The sequence below is a fragment of the Tachypleus tridentatus genome, chromosome 5 (assembly GCF_004210375.1).
Source record: "Tachypleus tridentatus isolate NWPU-2018 chromosome 5, ASM421037v1, whole genome shotgun sequence".
Classification (NCBI taxonomy): Eukaryota; Metazoa; Arthropoda; class Merostomata; order Xiphosura; family Limulidae; genus Tachypleus; species Tachypleus tridentatus.
The window spans coordinates 29,928,564-29,948,961 of record NC_134829.1 but is presented as its reverse complement, the minus strand read 5'-3'; the positions used below and the strand labels follow the sequence as shown (position 1 = coordinate 29,948,961).

Below are 20,398 nucleotides of genomic sequence, written 5' to 3'. Positions count from 1 at the left end.
TACTGGTTTTACATTGCTTTGTTGTAAATACTGGTGATCAAAAAATAAACATTATAAATCAGAAGTAATTTCCTATCCGTGTAGTTTCAAAGCAATACACAATAGAAACAGTTACACTTAGATATAAAAACAGAAGAATACATTTTAAGAAACAGAAAACAAAAGTTTGTTTTGTGTTTGTTGTAACTCTTCCTTGAAATCTTATTTATTCAAGAATTAATTATTTCCAAATTATACGAAAAAAGTAAATTTTGTATTCTCTTTTGGTGATGGAGGTCTAGTCTTTCTCTAGAAATATAAATAACAAACGATGTCTTCCTCAACCATTTAACTTGGAAATGTATTTAAATGAATAAAAAGTAATAATTGTGGGGTTAAAGGTAATATTAACAATTATACAGCACTATATAAATAAAATAGTTTATTTGGAATCTATTTAATACTTCTATATTTCCCATTGGTTAACCACAGTTGGATAAAACTATTTGTAGAACTAAAATCTACTAAACGCTTAGCCCGGGATGGCCAGGTAGATAAAGCACTCGACTCGTAACCCGAGAGTCGCATGTTCGAATCCCCGTCACCTCAAAATGCTCGCCCTTTCAGCCGTGGGGTCATTATAATGTGACGATCAATCCCACTATTCGTTGGTAAATAAGTAGCCCAAAAGTTGGCAGCGGGTGGTGATGAACAGCTGCCTTACCTCAAGTTTTACACTGCTAAATTAGGGACGGTTAAAGCAAATAGCCCATGTATAGCTTTGCGCGAAATTCAACCCAAACTAAACCCTTTGCTACACTTGATTTTTCAGGTTTTCTTTTGTTGTTATTGCATCGCTGTTAGTTTGTTTTTATTTTTACTTATTAATTATGTGTTACATTAATCCACAAGACAAATAAAAGACATAATGAACGTAAGTAATTTACATAAACGTAAGATATTTGTTTCTTTGTTTTTGGATTTCACGCAAAATTACGCAAGGGCTAACTGCGCTAACCATCCCTAATTTAGCAGTATAAGGCTAGAGGGAAGGCAACTAGTCATCACCACCCACCGCCACCTCTAGTCTCACACTACAGCATTAGGAACGACTAGCGCAGATAGCTCTCGTGTAGTTCTGCGTAATATTAAAAAAACAAACAAACAAACCATACCTAGTCCATAAATTTGGCGGTAAGCTGTGTAATTGAATTCAAAGTAAAACTTTGTTGCTAGATCCATTAATGCTGATAAATTTGAAGAGGTTGAATTGTTGATGATAGTTTTAGCGACCAGCCTGAGTACTTCTTCTCGAGGTATACAGAGGTTAAATATAGAAGCTTGTCATTGCAATTCACCTTCCAATAGGACAGCATCAAACTTATGAACTTGGAACGCTAAAATCTAGGACTTCATTCCCTAAGATATGCATAGCAGATAGCCAAATATGACTTAATTTTAAAAACAAACAACTTTGTGGACTTAAGATGCTAATATATAGGGCTCGATTCCTGTGAACAGCGAAATGTGACTTTATTCATAAAACTGAAAAACAAATCGATTTTACGTTACTTTTCAAGAAAAGATAAGCACTAGAAATTTTTCGGCTTTTAGGTTTATAACACTAAAAATTCGGTTTTGATACCCGTGATGAGCATAGCATTGGTATACTACATGGCCAAAAGTATTTGGACACCCCTTCTAATTATTGGGTTCGGCTATTTTAGCTACACCCATTGCTAACAGGTACATAAAATCAAGCATACAGCATTGCAACCACCGTAGACAAAATTAGTAGTAGAATGGGTCGTCCTGAAGAGTTTAATGACTTTCAAGGTGGCGCTGTCATTGGATGCCACCTTTCCAACAAGTCAGTTCATCAAATTTCTGCCCTACTAGAGCTAACCCCGGTCAACTGTAAGTACTGTTGTTGTAAAGTGGGCATGTCTAGGAGCAACAACGGCTCAGTCACGAAGCGATAGGCCACACAAGCTCTCAGAACGAGACCCCCTAATGCTGAAGCGCGTACCGTGTAAAAATTGTCTGTTCACAGTTGCAACACTCACTACCGAGTTTCAAACTGCTTCTGAAAGCAACGTCAGCACAAGAACTGTTGTTGGGAGCTTAATAAAATAGGTTTTCATAACCGAGCAGACGCACACAAGTCCAAGATCACCATGCGCAATGTCAAGCATTGGCTGGAGTGATGTAAAGCACACTGTCGTGGGACTCTGGAGCAGTGAAATCGCGTTATCTGGAGTGGTAAATCATGCTTCACTATCTGGCAGTCTAACGGACGAATCTGGGTTTGACGGATGCTTGGAGAACGCTACCCGCTTGAATGTATAGTGCCAACTGTAAAGTTTTGTGGAGAAAGAATAAAGGTCTGGGGCTGTTTGTCATGGTTTTGACTAGAGTAAAGGGAAATCTTAATGCTACAGCATACAATGACATTCTAGAAAATTGTGTGCTTCCAAGTTTGTGGCAGCAGTTTGGGGAAGGCCCTTTTTTGTTTCAGCATGACAATACCTATGTGCACAAAGCGAGGTCCATAAAAACATGGTTTGCCGAGGTAGGTGTGGAAGAACTTGACTGGCCTGCAGAGAACCCTGACCTCAACCCCATCGAACACCTTTGGAATGAATTGGAACGCCGACTGCAAACCATGCCTTCTCGCCCGACCTTACTAATGCTCTTGTGGCTGAATAGGGACGAATCCTCACAGCCATGTTCCAACATTTAGTGAAAAGCCTTCCCAGAAGAGTGGAGGCTGTTATAGCAGGAAAGAGGGGCCAACTCCATATTAATGCCCCTGGTCTAGGAATGAGATGTTCAACAAACACATATAGATGTGATGGTCGGGTGTCCACATACCTTTGGCTATGTAGTGTAGCTTATTATATGGCTTTGTGCTTAATTACAAGCAAGCAAGTCATTTTATTTTATGATTTCATTTCTTTACGGGTCGAAGAGAATAATATGTATTTTTGATTGTGTTTACAAAAGTATTTTATGGTGAAATAAAGAAAGCAAGAAAGGTGTTGAGGCTGTAGATAAAAGTGGAATATGTGAACATCATGAAATGAATTTTTACTAATGATTTATGCACTTTTGGTAAATAACAGAGTTGTTGAGTTCTACTCATATTATGTAACAAATGTTTTTACTATTGCATTGCTCTTTTTGCAGTGTTTGTAATACGGTTCATTTGCTTTCCGTGATTCACGTACAACAATAATAATTACAATTAACAATAAAGTGTAATAGTTATGAATAACAGGCAAGCTACAAAATTCTTCTTTGGCCAGTTTGCCCTAGATCAACAGTTGAATACTCTCGCTACCAGCAGTGTTTTCAGCTTTTAACTAAAAATATTTGTTAAGTCTGGGTCTTATTATCGATTTTACTGAGCACCAAAGTTGAATTGTCTCACGTAAGGATTCATAAATCACACCAATCACACTTGGCAAGGCAGTTATCACTGTTTAATATTTGAAATAATAATAATAATCTTACATATTAGTCTAGCTGATATTATGAAAAACTAAAATACACATTGAATTATTCAGATTTAACACAGTTAAATATTATGACATATAGAAACCCGTACAAAGTAGATATATTAATTTTGGTGGTGTTTAACTTTTTGTATTTGCATTCCTGAGGTGGCTACTATTTAAAAATAAAGTTAATTATATATTCTATCATGAGAGGGCAGCACAAGGTTTACATAAGACTCGATTCAATTAACGTGCGAGAGTAAGGTTGGCACTAGAGTTACAAACCTGAAAGTATAATGGTATTAATGTTTCAGGTTCCTAATTTTTAAGAGGTATATTATAAGAGACTCAGCTTATGGTAGTGTTAGAAGTGTATTTTCACCTGATGGTCACCTATTTAGGGTTGAATATGCACAAAAAGCAGTTAAGAAGTGATCAACAGCGGTGAGTAGCCTTTTGGTTACACGGACTTCAAATAAAACTAATATTTGTACAGGGTGTTCGGAAAGTCACTGCAGTTTTGTAATCGTATTTTATTCAGTCTATTTCAAGACAGCAACTGATAGCAGTGTTTATAAACAAAATAAAAAGGATCCAAGCCTGTATTGATGCCAACGGGGGTCACTTTCAACATTGTTTATAATTGTCATTCATATTTACCTCCTGTATTCTATATTGAAACATGTCTGTTAATAAATATATACGTGCACAGCGACTTTCCGAAAAACCTGTAGTAGCATTACTACTAGTAGTAATTTAAATTTTAATCATTATTGCACCTTTCCTCAGAAAACGCTTCATTTAGTTTCACCTGTTCCTGTTATTTTGAGATAATACAATAAGTTATAAATAATTTAGATCAGTATCTTAAATTATGTAATACTAATATTTTATAAATTATAAAGTCATCATTTGAGAATTTTCACTGTTATAATTAATGTTAGTGGTGTTTTCGATCTGAATATGTGTTTGAATATTTGTTATCTTTAAAATTATTAGAGTTCTGTACTTTAGTTTCTAAGAAGTTCCACAAACGGTAAATCTACAGCAGTACTTGAAATTGAAGCTAACAACTAGTGTTTTTCTAATCCCTAAGTGAGATGCACAGTATTGTTTCTGATAGTACTTTCTCTAACATTTTTACAGCATTATGTAAAATGTTTATTATATTTATTTTATTACTTTTAATTGTTTATTATCATACTGTTGTTATAGATATTGTTTTTTACTGTTATCTTAGTATATGGATTTAAGAATAACCCAGATTTCTTAAGTTGATTAAACATGATAAAATATTTCTGAGTTTACAACCAGAAGCATTAACAGCTGTTATTTTGGCATGTAACAAGAGAGATTAGGAAATGATGTAAGTAATACAGTGTTATTGGAAATAAACTTGTCATATGTGTTACATATTTTCATTTCATGAAAACTTAGTAAGTTCTGGTAACCCTTTTGCTTTTAGTGTATAGTGTGATTCATTACAATAATTTTACTGAAATGATTCATAAGAGATGTTATGATACTCTACCATTTTAAAATAACAAAAGTTCTAAATGACACACTTAAAACGTATATTTCAAAACCTTAACTATGACATAGTTGTGTCAAACTATTTTCAATTTCACAGGAGCTACCAGTAAGAATCAGTATTTAAATGCCTTTGTTTGAATACAGAAACTGTGGTTATTATTTATTAATTTTAAACAGGTATATATTATGCTTGCATTTTGCCAAAGATTTAATTTTTAACAATCTAGTCAATAAGTGCTGCAAAAAGGTGTGCATGTTTACAGAATGTTAATAATTTAACTTTGTTCTTCTTGAGACACTAACTTTAAATATATTTAACTTTATCATTTGCTACATAGTTATTCCTTGGAATATGTAACACTCATAGAAACTACATGTGAAAGAACTAACATCTCCCATCCATTTTTCAAACAAAATGTATTGTTATTATTTGGAGAAAAAAAGTTTTGATTTAATGAATACATCTTTTACTAGAATGTAGCTCAGTGTTTGAGGAAATACCGTAGTTGTTCTGGCTGTTGTTAAGAAGTCTGTTGTGGAACTACAAGAAGAATGAACAGTCTGAAAAATATGTCTTCTTGATGAATATATATTAATGAATTTACAGGTAAGTCTGAGTCCTAAAAATATCTATAATGTTTATATACTTACGCAACAGGTAATTTTCACTTTTGGTAAACTGCCCAGATATATTAAGTTGTTTTCTATGATCTAATTCTGCATGGATAACAAATTGCAGCTTTGTTTTAGATTTCAAACATCAATATTCTGTGTGAAGATGAATATACTTCCCTGAGTTTTCTACCTTCAGTTATTAAACATTTTATAAGATTTGCTTTATTAGATAAGCATATTTGTCTGTTCTATTTAAAGTACATTTCTAACTTCTATTTAATGTAACACTGCTTTAAAGTCACCATTCTATTATTCAGAAAGTGTTGGATCTCTTTTATACCCTCATTGGAACTAGTAGTGAAACCAGTCTTTTTATTGTTCTAATAACAGGTTTGTTTTTATCCTTTTTTTGTAGAAAATAAATTTGTGTTTGATAGCCTGGCCACTTTAATTTTTATTTGGTTATAACTTAATGTGAATTGTTCATTTTTATTCTTAACCTACAGACAACTAGAGACCTTTTGGTCTTTCACGGTTGTTTCTGTGTACTCTTCCATGAGAAAAACTTACAACCACCATTTATTTTTGAGGAAATTTACATTCTCCTTTTCAAACTTCTCTATAAATAATCAACCATTAGAAAAGTGAAAGTCTTCTTTTTCTAAATCTTACTTATGTCTTATCAACCTGTTTCATTCATAATAAATCAGGTTTTTATTCTATAATCACCTAGATAACCTTGTAAACCTTAAGATAATCCCTTAGCCATTGCAATCTTTGACCTCCTCTAAAACCTTAGGAAAAAGTTTGGTACTTTGTTTTTAATATAAGTCTTGCTTTTTACCATCAAGAGATTAATATATATTTAATTCAGTTAACTGATTGTAAAACTAGAAAATAATTTAAAAGCTCAACCATCTCATAGGCTTAGAAACAAAACTTAATATCATTTTCTAAGGAATCCTTCCCCATTTTAACATTCTAAGAGAAACTGTTGCTGTTAGTTTTAACATAATTAACCAGCTGTTTCATGCAAGTCCATAAGGTATTATATGATTTTCTTTTTTATCACAATATCAAGTAAGTTAGGTTGTATATTCCCTCTTAACAGTTTCCTGTTTTTTTTCATTTCTTTTCTTTGGAATACACCTAACCTAAATGGAGAGCAGTTTATTTTTAAACATTCCCAAACTTGTTTCACTTCATATTTAAATCCATTATTGTAATTTGTTATTGTTGAATTATTTCTTCTTAAAAATTAGAAACTGAAATAATGAAGTATAATTATTTTTTTACCTCAGTTTACTTTGTCTGTGTATGCATGAGATTTTATTGTAGTTCAGTAGGTCTGTATATGTCATTTCCAATCCTTGATTGCAAGTAGACTAATGTTGGAATGGGTTTCCTTTGGATGTTTGTAGAAGCAGTAAATTTAAGTGAGTTTATGAAAAGGCTTAAGTACATGAATGATAAGGGCTGGTTTAAGATTTTTAAAAACTATCTTAATTTAATTTAGAAGATGGTACAGTCGGAATAGACCAGTAGGTCTCAAGTTGACCCAGAACAATATGTTTTGTTAATTTTTATCTTTTTTATTTCCTCCTGTCAAAGCATTTACAGTTTTTAAGCTCAGTGCAATTAAACTGATACTTTAAGATTATGTAAGTGTTAAGATTATTAATGATATATTATGGGGTTAATATTTTACTTGAATATTATGAGTATTAAGCTTCTTTATTTTACCTTTTTGTGCTGTTTTCACAGTTTTATAATTTACAAGATTGTGGTTATTTCTTTGCTATATACAACTTCATATTTTGTCAAATGATGCACTTGAACGATACAAAAATAAAGATTGTTTTAAACTGCAAAACTGTAGTCTTTCAGATACAGACTTAAGCCTATATCCACATACATAAACACTTTGAGTAATGTTATAATGTTTTTTGGACCAAGTATTAAAATGTCTGCAAGCTATGTTAATTCTATTTTTTTGTGGCATCAAAATTATTATGATATACTGATAGTTGACAAGGAAATTTGTTGAAATTGGATATTATGCATGTATATATTTTAGGTTTAACCTATTCAGTGCCATAGACAAGATAACTCATCCAAGCTGATCAGTAACACAGTGCCACAGATGAGTTAATTCGTTCTCAATAATACCCAACTCCAATGCTAAATGTCAGCACCATACATGCATATGACTTACTTACAAATTGTTTAACTTTTGATCCAAAATGGCGTCACGAAAAAGTTACAAAATGATGAAGCATTACAGTTTTATTTTGAACTTGGTTCGGAGTTTGAAGATTGCAATGGCAATTCAGAAGATTCGGATTTTGAAGATTCTTTGAAAAATATGGAAATACAAGGCTCAGATGTCAGTGAAGATGATAACTGGCCATCATCCAGCATTGGTAAACGGGCGATAACACCAGGGAGTAAACGTAAAATTGCAAGTCGTGGTAAGAACAGTTCCAAGAAAAAGTGCCCTAATGACAATGATTGGAATGCTGAATCTTTTGCTGCTCCAATTATAAACCCCTTCTCAGGAAATCATAGTGTCCAGTACAATGATTTGAGCCAAGACTCAAAGCCCTTTCATTGTTTTCAAAAGTTCTTCCCTCCCACAATTGTTAACCATATTGTAACAGAGACCAGTAAATATGCAGAAACTGTGATGGCCCGCACTGATTTGGAGGAACATTCTAGAGCAAAATCATGGAAGCCAACTAATGAGAAGGAAATTTATGAATGTATGGGTCTGATAATGATAATGGGCATAGAAAGAAAACCGACTATTTCCATGTACTTCAGTACTGACCCTTTGCTTGCCACACCCATGCTTGGTCAGTGCATGTCAAAATACAGGTTTCTTTTGCTGCTATCGATGCTGCACTTTGCTGACAATACCCAGGAAAATATTGTTGATCAAGGACAGCACAAGATACAGCCCATTATTGACTATTTACAGGAAATATTTAGAACCACATATGCACGAAACAAACATGTTTGTATTGATGAATCTTTAATACTGTGGAAGGGTTGACTGGGATTTCAACAGTACATTCCATCTAAAAGGGCTAGGTTTGGAGTCAAAAGTTATGAACTATGTGAAAGTGTAACAGGCTGTGTTTGGGACTTTTTCATCTATACTGGGGCAGTACAGCACTAAAGAGGGCAGACAGGGCAAAAGTGTTGTATGCCCATTGATGGAACCATTGTTTGGACAAGATTATAAGCTCTATTTGGATCGTATTTTTGCAAGTCCCACTCTAGCAAAGTCATTGCTTGATCATGACACCTATTTGTGTGAGTCAGTAATGAAAAATCGAATTGGGATGCCGAAATGTTTTGCAAATATCCAAAGGGGAGAAATGGAAGTGGCACAAAAAGACAGCATTGGTGTTCTTCATTGGAAGGATAAGAGGGACATTTTCATGTTGAATACAATACATGATAATACCATGCAAAACACTGGAAAGATCAACCGTGCTACTGATGCAGCTATTGTAAAACCAAAATGTATCATTGATTACAATTGTTATATGGTTGACTCGTGTGACAGTGTGTTGCATGCTTATCCGAGTATGCGCAAGGCTGTCAAGCAGTACAAAAAAGTATTTTTTCACATGATGGATATAGCAGTGTACAATGCTTTGGTAGTTTACAAATCACTGGGAAACAACCTCTCTCCTGGAGTTTAGACTTGGTGTCATCCATACCCTGATTGAATATTACCACACCCAGCACCCAAAATCCACCAGAGGCCGGCCTTCCTTGGAAAACCCCCTTCGCCTCGTAGAACATCACTTCCCAACACTAATTCTCCAAATAGAAAAGAATAAGTACCCAACTAGAAAGTGTAAAGTGTGCTCTGACAAATCCACGAGGAGGGAAAGCAGATATGAATGTATTAATTGCAAAGTGGCTCTTTGTGTTGACCCCTTCTTCAAAACATTTCACACGAAAGTGAATTATTAAATGTGTCATTATTTCAATATCCAAATATGACATTCTGTGCATTATTGTTTCATGTTTTGTACATATTTCTTTATTTTGTGTACTACTATAAGTTTGGCTTAGAGAAAAAATAGTATTTGCTGCTTATTTCCTTTGTTTTAAAAATTACTAAATTTTGCTGAAAAAAAACCTGGTGTAGGAGCTGCCATAGCAGCTGAAATACTTGGCAGTCAACAGGTTAAATGCAGTTGCAAGAATACTGATAGAGGGGGCAAGAGTTGAATGTTAAAGTCACAAATTAACTGTAAAAGATCCAGAAACCCTAAAATATGTTACATTAGACGTAGCAGAATTGAAACAGGTATGAATAAGTTTTACTTTGCCTGAGAATACATCTGTTTACTACTCAGTAAATACAAATAAAAAATTAATTTTTGTTTGAATATTGTAGCAATTTAATGTTAAAGTGTAAGAAAATAAGTTTTTTGTTGGGTTCACTCACCATCATAGTTTTATTGATGTTATACAAAATGAATTAAATAAAAATAAAAGTTAAGTCATTTCCACTATTCAGAATTTTCTTAAGCTCTTAGAGAAGGAAAAGAGTATTAAACAGTCCAAACTTGAACTTGTTCACATATTTAAATGATTAAAATCTACAAATGAACATTCTATAACACACAATTAGAATCAATACTTTAAATAAAGATTTTAATTGTGTGTTATAACACATTGTTCATTTGTGAGTTTTAGTATTTTAAGAAGAGTAGTTTTTTGTTTTGTTTTTCTTCGATGTACAAGACTTTAACAGTTATTGGTCAGTTTATTTCATAATTAATATTTAATTATTTACTTTTGAGAATGACAGTTGAAATTTGTTGAAATTGGATATTATGCATGTACATATTTTAGGTTTAACCTATTCAGTGCCGTAGAGGAGATAACTCGTCTAACAGCATACACAACATATACTGTTCAATTGTTGTAGTATTATTAATGATAACTTATTCAAATCTTTGATATTTTTCTTGTTACTTGAAGTGAATATTGTTACATTATAGTGTTACTTTCATAGTTAATAGAAAGTTCAAGGCCTCCATAAATCATGTATAAATATAGGCAACCAAGTGAGCACAAGTCAAAATGAATTTCAGAAAAAAAAAAAAAAATAGAGAAAGAAAGCCTGAAGCCAGCTAGTGTGTGTGTGTGTGTGTGATTAGCTGATATGTTACAGTGAGTTTAACAGGTAAGATAATAACATGTCTTGTGAAAAGGTTTTATAAAAGTAACTGAACCAGTCTGAGTGGACATAAGCATGGTTGTTGTGATATAGAAAGCATATTAAAGTTTAATAAACCAAAACCTTTATAATTGCATGAAAGTGAAATTCAGAAAGTCAGTGATGTCTTCAATATCATTATGGTGTCTGTGGAATGAACTGGTACTGAACAGGGTTGTTTTATTTTGAGTAATGAACTTAACTACAAATAGTATTTATTTAAAATGCCAGGAATATGCAGCTATTACATTGCTAAATATAGGAAGTTATGTGACAAACAAGGAAACAGTTTGTAAAAAAAAATTTTAATACATTAATAATATGAATACAGTTTTCAACCTCTTGATTTAATATTTGGTTTTGAGTAGTTGTGTAATTATAACTGATTATTTACCATTATACCAAATTCTCTTTAAGTATAATTTATGTTCCATATTAAAGGAGAATTTTATAAGAATACAGAATACAAGTAATGTCAAAATGAACATTGATTCACAGTGGTGAGTGCTGCTGGTTCAGGCTAGGGTTTAGACCTGACGACTAACTACCACAATAATCAACTAGCTTAGTTTAGTTACATCTTTTATTGTACATTTTATTAATTCATGCAATATTGGTCATCATTAATAAGCCTTTGCTTTATTGAGTTAAACCACTTGTTTCTAGCAAGACAATGCATAATGTAGAGTTTGCTTTTGTCTATGGAATTTCCACATGATTGCTATGCCACACTGCCCTTAGTACACATGGACAGTAACAGTGACTGTTCACTGTTCATTTAGCCAGTCAACATGTTATTTACTAATAATATTTTTTACTATCCAATGCTTTTTTAAAAAATGATCATATATAAGCTGTTTAGAACCAGTCGGTTCTGTACACAGACTTCTTTAGTTTTAACCTTTTCTTTAACTCTACTTCTATAAAGTAAGACAGAAGTTAATACAAGTTCATAATGAAGTCATCTTGGACTCAAGAGAGAAATGTAAACTGTTTCATTACAAACACATGATATTAATGTTGTTACTAATACCAGGGTTATTATAGGTTATGCATTAACAAAATTCATTCATCATGTAAAGAATATTTCAAGTTCAACTAGTTCAACTGAATGTTTATGAGATCAGACCATTGGTGATGTTAATGTGAAGAATACAAATACTTTCATCTATAATTCAGTTAACATTATACAGGGTGTTCGGAAAGTGACTGTTCAGTTTTGTAATCATATTTTATTCAGTCTATTTCAAGCCAGCAACTGATAGCGGTGTTTATAAACAAAATAAGAAGGATCCAGGCCTGTATTGATGCCAACGGGGGTCACTTTTAACATTGTTTATAATTGTCATTCATATTTACCTCCTGTATTCTGTATTGAAACATGTCTGGTAATAAATATATAAGTGCACAGTAACTTTCTGAACACCCTGTATTTACATGACCTCTAGAACTTCTGAAATGTACATTTACAGTATCTTCACATGCTGTATTTAGTGTTTACCTTTCTCTTCCACAAAGTGAATACCTGGTAAACTGACACAAAACACTTTATTGAATGGAAATCTGTAAAAAGTTGTGGTAAGCACAGTTTTAACTTCACCTGTATACATAAGGTTAAAGCTAAGTTACTTCACCTGTATACATAAGGTTAAAGCTAAGTTGTATCATTATGATTTTTGTTTATTTTTAAGCTCGTCTGTGAATAATTTCCCCATGACTCGTTAAACATTATTTAGTACTACTTAAAGAAGATTTTCGAAAGGTTGATCTGTTTATTAAATTTATGTGGGAAAGATGTTTAATAGAATCAAAACAAAATTTTCAAAGTTTTGTGATGTAAAATATTTTACATCTACAGAGAATTGACACTTTTTTAACTTTAAATTTCTGGACTTGAAATACATAAAACCTGGAGTATTTGAGGAAAGTGTTCTTTATCCCTTTAAAGATGAAATTTAATAACACCTATAATGTTCAAAATTAAGATTATTCCTACAAAGAGAATTACTTGTAATATTGTGTGTGTTTGTGCTTAAACATTGGATCTATTTTCCAAAATATATGAGCAATTCAGAAATCAGTTCGAGCAATATGTGTTCATTTCCTTTTGAAAATTGAGGTAGACATTAATATGGTTATTAGCTAATGTATGGTACTCAAATTAAATAAGAATAGTCTACAAGCAGCATCTAAACTTTTTGTCGATTCCTTACAATACTGTCTGAGTTTTTGTTTACTTATATTCACAGCATTACATACAAAGTAAGGCTAGAAGACCATTTGGAATTTCTACCTTAATTGCTAGTTTTGATTATGAACACACACCTCATCTTTTCCAGTCTGTCTTCTGATGTTAACCATGCATGAAAAGTAAATATTCAAAACTAATTCATTTTTTTTTATCATCCATTGAAAGTAAGAAAATAAAACTTGTGTGGAGTTTACAGAACTAATTCACCTAGTTTTTAAAATAGATCCCAGTGGAATTAATGATGTGTATCAGCTATTAAGGGTTAGTTTGTGAAGGTTTTGAACAGAATTTAAAGTTTTTGGAAGATTAGTTTGAAGCAACTTTTCAGTTTGGTCTATATTTTGAATTAAGTGTCACTTTCTTTAAAGATGTTTGTTAATCATTTAGTGTGAACAGTTAAATAGCTGTTACTAATATCAGCATAAAATTGTCTGCTCTAGTCTTTCATGTAAATTATCGATATTATTTAAAGGTAACAGTGTTCTTCTAAGAATAGTTGTCATTGTAAGTAATAAATTATTCCCTTTCAACACACTTAAAATAAAGTTTGTAAATTCTACAATAGGTTTTTCTATTTTTTCTTATTGCTAGTTTTGGATTGATTAGATTAGATGGTTTCATAATTGTAAGTAATCTATGTCCATTAGATATATAAAACCCCATTAAATTAATTAAAGTGAGATGGATTAATTAATAAAAACTATTTAATATACAAATAAATAATAATTCAGCTGTTGTGGTAATACATTAAGCTTGATATACCAAGTTAATTATTGGTGTATATCCTGTCACAAATTGATATTATGCTGTTTTATGATCAGTCACTAAAACCACTTGTAGGTAAAAATAAATTCCCATTTGATTTCAGTTATAGTTTTTAGAGGAATATTGCAGTTACTACTGAAATCCCCGATTATTGAAGCATATTTCATATGTTTCAGGCTAATGCTACATGTCGAAATGCTAAAACAGAGAATACTTAGAAAAGAACTACAATGAGGAAGTTAAGTCAGAAGAAGCAACTATCAAGTTTGCTATAAAGGTTCTGTTAGAAGTGAGCCAGGAAAACAAATGTGGAAGTAGCCATCATGAAGAAGGAACAACCTCTAAAGGTAAGAAACAATTTAGAAATGAAGTCCTTTTTTTTTTTTTTTTTACATTACGTTCAAAGGTTTAAGTACTCAGAATTTATATGTGTCATACATTTGTTTGTCAGTTGGTGCATATCATAAAATCTAAGAAGATTTAGCAGTTTTTTATTTACTTCCAATACAAAACAAAATAATGATTTTGTTTGTTCTTGTTTTAGTTGTTTTACTTTAAGTACAAGTCCAGAGTTTTTGTATTATGTTATCCTGTAATGTCAGAATTCTGACAATTACATTTAGAAGCTGAATATTGAGTAACTTATCATTGGTTGGTTGATTTAATCCAATGCTTGTTGCATACAAGGTGTCTCAATTGTCTGCTGTTTCAACTCTACTCAGAGTAAGTTTTGCAACCCTCAAGGCAGCATGGACAATAAGGACTTTCATCTGAGTTTTTCTGTAAGACTTCAAATTTGAATGAAAATCTACCAAAACTGCATAAAACATCAACCAGGCATTTGAAATGAAAGTCTTGAAGACCATGAAGGTTGTGGAAGGAAGCCATCCTTAGATGAAAACACATTAAGGGAAGCAGTTGGGACAGACCCTCACACAACAGTACACAAGCTTGCAGAAAAGATAGGCACAAACAAATCAAACATTGCCAACTAGCTGACTGCAATTGGAAAGATGAAAAAGTTAGATAAGTGGGTTCTGCATGAGCTGACTGAAAATCAACAAAATTGGCATTATGAGACCTGTTAAGGATGGCTTTCCAGAAATTGAATGAATTGGGAATCGAGGTTCTGCCTCATCCACTTTATTCTCCAGACCTTTCTCCTAGAGATTTTAATTTTTTCAAACACTTTCTCAAATTTTTGAACAATAAATGCTTTCAAAACCAGGCAGCTGCAGAAGAATCTTTCAGGGAGTTCATTGACCATAAAAACTTATTTCTACAGCAGGTGCATAAAGGGCATAACTGCACATTGGCTAAAGATTGTTGAAACAAATGGTAATTACACTGGTTAAAGTATGTTTTACAACACTAGTTTATACATTACCAAAATCCACAGTTCAAAAACAACATTTATTTCTGGACAACCTAATAGTTAAATTACATTATTTCGATCTAATTAAGACAACAGCTGAGTGTCTTTGCTGCTTTGTAGGTTCTTAGATGAAATAATGTATTACTGGAAAAATAGAATGACAAATTAACTTCAGTTATTGTATTTATTTTAAATACTAAAAGTCTGCATTTAACAGTCAGGTGGGTGTACAGGATATACACTGCCATCTGTATGTTGTTGATATTTAAAGGTGATATGAAATGTATTTTTTTACATTAAAAAGAAACTTGCATTGTTTAAAAAAACATTCTGAGGCTCAAATAGAAATTTGTAAAATAGTTACACATGATTTCTTCAGTTTTGGCCAAAAAAAACAAACAACTATCTAATTTAGAAATAATTAAAATACAACTACACTATGGAAATGATCTAATTCATTATGAAGATTCATTAATTTCAGTTACTGCTTCAAAAAGATCCACATACCAAGTTTGACTATTTGGTCAGATTTTTGTATTATAATGAAATGAAACATGCAAGTAAATGTGACATAAGTTGCAATTAGAATATTGTTCATCTTGGTCAGCAAGACATGAATTCAAGTTGAAACTTAGCTTATAAAAAGGTGTCTGTTACAAAGTTTCATCAAAGGATGGATCAACCATTCATATGTTGTTTTATAATGCAAAAATATAAATCTAGAATTTTGTTTTTTTAGTTATGAAAGCAGCCTCTTAAAGTTTGGGACTTGCTTGTTTTAGAAAATACTTTGAGGCTTGCATATATAACTTACATAACTGAGGCTAAAACTAATTTTTTCATTATGCTTTATCTTTCAGATGTTAGACCCTGAAGACTTAGAAGTAAGCAGCTGAAATAGAAAAGAAGAATGAAGAAGCTGAAAAGAATAGGGAGAAGAAATGATTGTCACAAACTCGGTTTACTTGATCCATACATTCTCATCAGCAAATTCAATTGCCTTGCACAGACCTGATAGATTGTAGCAAAAGCAGAGCCCATTTTGACAAGTGAAGAAGCTTGAAAAATGTCTGACACTTCCTCTGACTTGTGGCTTGCACATTTTTATCTAAGAAATCCCACTCCTTGAGCCTAGATGTCAAAAGTTCTGCATTTGACTTTGTTAGACCAAAATCTCTGATCAAATCATTGAGGTCTCTTGTTGGGATAGTATGGATTTCTCTCCCCAGCTTGCACCTCTGAAATTGTAATCTGGATATTCAACGTCTACCTCTTCTGATTTGCTGCTCTCTTCTGAGGATGGCTGCTTTCTCTGGCAGAGTGGCTACAGGGAGCTCAGGGCAGTGTGGCACTGGGGCAATGGATGATGGAAGGCCCAAATACATGATAGCAGATTCATTCTTACCAGCCCAATGTTTGAAAGGGTCCACCATGCAGAAGTGGCAATTGCTTGAGTGGTCAGCGGGTTCATGCCAAATTCTTGGAATAGCAAACTTCATGGCTCTCTTTTCCACTCTGTACCATCCTGAAAAAGAAAGATTGTTGTTATGAAGAATAACATGTTATTCCATATTTCATCCACATGTGTAAGAGGTTCATGCAAAATATTTTGATATTTTTTTCTATACTATTAGAAATAAAAAAAACAAAAGATATTTAAATTTTAAAAGGTCTAATATTTGTATAATATAAAATCTTACTCTTCAAGCTAGCAAAAATTGTCCTTCTTACCTTCTAGAGTTTTCTTGCAGTGCTTACAAGTAAAATGAGGTGCACAGGATTTTTCTTGATCCCTGGCAGCCATGCTGAAATGTGCCTTGCAGGCTTCACACATTTTAACAGATGCTATCACAGAGTACTTTTTTGCTCTCGTCTTGATAAGTTGGCCACATACGTAGCAGAATACATGTGAAGAATGCTTGCAGCTTCTTGATGCCATCTCTGATAAAATCAGGTCTATGTCTTCACTTAGGCAGCTAGAACTAAACTGAAGTGGTGAGTGGTGAACCCCTGTATTTATGTTACTAGTTCTACAACATTTTAGAAAGTTCTTAATTCTCTATTGGCTACTCAGCACTGAATCTTCCTGGAATGTTCTGTAACATGGGTAAATTTGAAAATTTCATTACACAGATCACAAAAGCAAAGTTTGAAGAGAAAAATAGGTCTTTTCCATTTAGTTTATATATAAGCAATTGGGAAATAACATTTTGTTACATAGTGTAATAAATGTATTGCTACTGTGTTGTTTCAAAAAAGGTTCACTTTTCTGTGTGATGAACCTAAAGAAATTATCACAAAAACCCAACTGTTCTGATCTATATACTTTCCTTAATTAATTGGCTGTTATTACTTATGTTTGTTTTCAAACTGGCAAAAAAATATTAAACTATTACTGTTGTGGTAGTCTTATCGAATTCAGTTTTTTTTTATGAACTGTAATTCACTGAAGTTTAAAGTGTATGTATGTTTATTTTCTTTGTACTGGGTGCAGATAATAAACTAATAAATATTCTCAGGCAAACCAATATAACAAACGTTGTTTGCTCTTCTATGTAAAATATTTTCTCAACCCAAACGAGCCGTTTTTGCATATATATTTCTCTACAAGTGGGTTTTCTCGACATCACTGATCATTAATGTTTAATACATCAAAGTATATTGAAAAAAAAAAACCTGCACTTCATACCTTCAGGACTGCAAATGATTTAACTTTTGTGTTTTAGATTCATTTTGAGACATCACAATTGCAAGATGATGAATTCCTTTTGAAACTGAAAGCTGTTAGAGGTATGCGCATTGAATAGTTGTTGTTAAGAGGGATCTTTTTTACATTTCAGTCAAGAAATTTATTTTTAACATTGAATTCAAAGTATCAGTTGTCAACAAATCTCTTAATAAAATGAAGTGTCAGAAATAACTAGTGTGTTCATGTTAAACTTTACATCACAGCACCCACTATCAATTTCAAGGCACTTTATTTATGTTGCAAAGTTTGGCCTTGTATTCCTAACTCTCTCTGTTTCCACTCCTAGTAGTTTAGGAACTCTAAAATATATTGTTGTGGCTCTTTAAGCTGTGCTTGTTTCAGTGGCAAAAACCATGATATCATCAAAGTTGAAATGAACCATGTTGTGTCAACTGCTCTGCTTTCCTCACCTCTTTTTTTTTTAATTGTTTCAAATGATTTAATGAGAAGGGGATAAGACTTCACTAAATCTTGTACCCTGAAAGTTAGTAATGTCTTTTTCAAAATAGTTGTGTTGCTGTGTACCCTATTCTACTGCTACAGTGAGAGTTCATACGAATGTCTCTGTTCCACCTGTGGAGTTTTTCTCTAACCACTGACATGATCTATTGCCCTCTTTAGACAAATGGGTGAACATACCTACATCTACACTTGTCTCTTCCTACCAGTAGTACCAATGAGCATTTGGGGCCAGTTCAGTTGGTCCCAATATATAATACCACTATATTTTGTCTTGCCCTCACTCACTGGAATCTCATTCCACTGAAGACCTGCCTCTATGGTACAATGCAGAGCCCTTTGGTGTGGATTTCTGTACGTGGTGAGGGGACCTCCAAGAGAAGGTTCTGTAGTTTCAGTTTACCTCCTCTGGAATTTAAAGTCCACCCATGCATTTGCCATGCATGGTAACCCATGAAGGTGAAGAGAGGATCTTGGTTGTTGAGGGGTCCAACCCTAACACACCACTTTGACCTTGAATTCCTGCAGATAGGTAGCCCTGGCTAGTTGGCTAATCCACTTGGGCTAGGGTCAACCAAATACTAATGTTAGACACTTTCAACGGGTGTTGTAGACATTGTGTCTGATGGTGGTGTTTTGATATAATTCTCGTGAAACCCTGGTATTGCTGCAGTGTTCTTGTTTGGCATTATAGTGTGTCCCCTTGTAGGGCTCCATGGTGGGTGGGATCATTTGGCACCAAAATATTCTTTCATTATTACTGACTCCCCCAACTCAAAGGAAAAATAAAATAAAAAACAGACTATCAGTGAACAACCATTTCTTGAAGGTTCTGAACAGCAATTTTCAGTTTCTTCAACACCTGTACCTCATTTTCTGATATTACATACTTTAACATATAAATATTTAGGTCAAATCTCTCCCTTTTTTCATTCAGAAGGAATTAGAGGGTCTTGCTGGTTCTCCAAAGTCAGTCAAAAAGCTACATTCTGAAGACATTTTGGTGGAAATATCCATTTGGGGATATACCCATGCTAATTTGAATTCGTCATGTGGAGTTATTGTTTAGAGGGATTTAAAGAGCATCTCTGAGTCAGAGGTTGTCCTCACAGGTTTCTTCACTCGAGGAGTTTCTGCAGTGAGGCATATCTCTATTTGGAAAGATGGAATTATGATGCTGACCAATGTCCTAATTTTCACGTTTACATCACCATGTCCATCTGCCACCATCAAGGCAGGCTATCCAAGTTCCAAGGTGCAGCCATTTATTCCAAATCATCTCATGTTTCCAATATCAGCAGTTCAGTCACTCGAATACTTCATGTTATTCTTTGTGTGCTCATTGTGGTGGCAAGGACCATGATGTCTCCAACTGTGAAATAGACATTGTGGTAGTTGTGGTGACTCTCACACCTATTTTTGTTCTTGCCCTAGATGGGTGGAGGAAAAAGAGGTACAGCATTTGAAAATGATTCACAACATTTCTTACCCCAAGGCTCAAATTATTGTCCACCACTCTATCTCCACTGCATGCAGCTTCACTCTGTTCCACTGTTACAGTGGGAGTGCAGACAGATCTCTCCATATCTCTGATGCCCCCGCTAGTAAAGCAGGATGTCTCTGGATTTACAACGCTAAAATCAGGGGTTCGATTCCCCTCGGTGGGCTCAGCAGATAGCCCAATGTGGTTTTGCTATAAGAAAATACATACTCATATCTCTGACAGTCATTTTCAAATCAACTGAGAAAGCTTTTGCCTTTAGTGGTTAAGAGAGATGACAAGTCAATGTCAACATCTATCTCTGTCCCTACCCTTCCCTCCAGAGGCTCCATGGATCCACTTCCTTTGCTTTCAGTTTCTGGCGTTTCCTTGCATCCATCTTCTTCGACCCTGAGATGCAGAACGATTATTCATTGATGCTCT

The 20,398-nt window shown here is 33.4% G+C and overlaps 1 long non-coding RNA gene across 4 annotated transcripts; it reads left to right on the top strand.

Annotated features, from left to right (window-relative positions):
• Positions 1-3,712: 3,712 nt before the first annotated feature.
• Positions 3,713-17,804, top strand: LOC143250829 (uncharacterized). 4 transcript variants are annotated; one of them, XR_013028371.1, is made up of 6 exons: positions 3,713-3,923; positions 5,487-5,619; positions 9,796-9,957; positions 13,125-13,245; positions 14,068-14,238; positions 16,127-17,804. It is a non-coding gene; the product is annotated as an uncharacterized LOC143250829 (long non-coding RNA). The 4 variants fall into 4 exon arrangements; XR_013028372.1 differs by lacking the exon at positions 9,796-9,957; XR_013028373.1 differs by lacking the exon at positions 13,125-13,245.
• Positions 17,805-20,398: the final 2,594 nt, after the last annotated feature.